Source organism: Oncorhynchus masou, unplaced genomic scaffold (genome assembly GCF_036934945.1).
Source record: "Oncorhynchus masou masou isolate Uvic2021 unplaced genomic scaffold, UVic_Omas_1.1 unplaced_scaffold_12006, whole genome shotgun sequence".
NCBI lineage: Eukaryota > Metazoa > Chordata > Actinopteri > Salmoniformes > Salmonidae > Oncorhynchus > Oncorhynchus masou.
Window position 1 is genome coordinate 5,001 of NW_027001787.1, and position 1,419 is coordinate 6,419.

At 45.0% G+C, this 1,419-nt stretch overlaps 1 pseudogene; it reads right to left on the minus strand.

Annotated features, from left to right (window-relative positions):
- The window catches only part of LOC135529672 (neurexin-3a-like), a 705-nt pseudogene extending 548 nt beyond the window's left edge, over window positions 1-157 (minus strand).
- Between the last annotated feature and the right edge of the window lie 1,262 nt (window positions 158-1,419).

Sequence of the window (1,419 nt, forward strand, 5' to 3'; positions counted from 1 at the left end):
CGTCTTGAACTGGAAGCTGAGGTCGCTGCGCTGCTGGCATCCCAGCGGAGGTAGCGGGCCCACTGGCCGGGGCCCCGGTGAACTCCAGGCTCAGACACACACCCAGGAGCGCCAAGAGCATCAGCTGTAGTCTAGCAGCCAAGCCCAGAACATCCATGGTCAACAAGGAGGAGGAGAATGAGGAAGAGGAAGAAGAGTAGGAGGAAGAGGATGGGGAGGAGGAGGATGAGGTGGAAGGAAGAGGAAGAAGAGGTGGAAGGAAGGAGGAGAAGAGGAAGAGGAGGAGGAGGATGAGGTGGAAGGAAGGAGGAGGATGAGGTGGAAGGAAGGAGAAGAGGAAGAGGAGGAGGAGGATGAGGTGGAAGGAAGGAGGAGGAAGAGGAAGAAGAGGAGGAAGGGGGAGGAGGACGATGAAGAGAAAGAGGAGTCTATATTCCTGTATGCTTGGATAGCATTGAATTGGTTATGATTTAAAAGTTTTAGAGTTAATATCCAATTCTAGAGGGACTATCCACAGTCGTACACAAGTACACTCAGAGATGTTTATTGCTGCTAGTACAACAGGTGTCTTTTCACAATGAGTAGTTGGGATAACAGTTGTAATTTCAGCTGTCTTTCCTCCTGAAGAAGGAGGAGAGAAGAGAAAAACTGTTCTTCCTTCCGCTGGGTCAAAGTTCAACCGTTTTTAATCAGTTACAGTCCGAAGAGGTTGCTATGGGGAATCATGGCGTGAGGTCCGATTGGACTGACTCTACTTTTTTGTCAGGTTGACCAGGACATCCTTCTTCATGTTGCCTGCTGGGATGTGTAGTTCACAGGGGAGCCTCTGGATCTCCTTAGTTCCATCACTGTCAGACACAGGGAAGCACAAGAATTACACTCAGGAAAACACACACACACACAAACACACAGTATTGATTTTCACACCATCCCATAATCTGTACACCTTTCAAACACAGACTGATATTTTCAGACAGGCCTTCTTTTTCCGGCTACTACTTCAGACCCATCCAGACCCCCTAAAAATGTTTACAATTATTTTCAAAATCTAATCTTAATTCAGTATGAAAAAAGAATGAAAATGTGTGTACTCACTACTATAAGTCGCTCTGTATAATAGCGTCTGCTAAATGACTCAAATGTAAATGTACATTTTGGTAAACGTTTTGTCCACACTGCTAAGGCGAAGCTAATTGTCAAACACAGACAACTTCCCATAGCCTACTATTGAAGCATAGTAACTAAAATAAAGATCTGTGTGTATAATTCATTGTATCTGATGTTAGAGATACTATTGCCGTTCACCAAACCTCATTAAAAGTGGCTGTTTTTCCCCCAGTAAAGGTTGTTCAGCGCTATCGGTCATCTGCTAGGCAAATTAGCACCATTATTCTGCTGCCAGTTTATGAATATCAATCG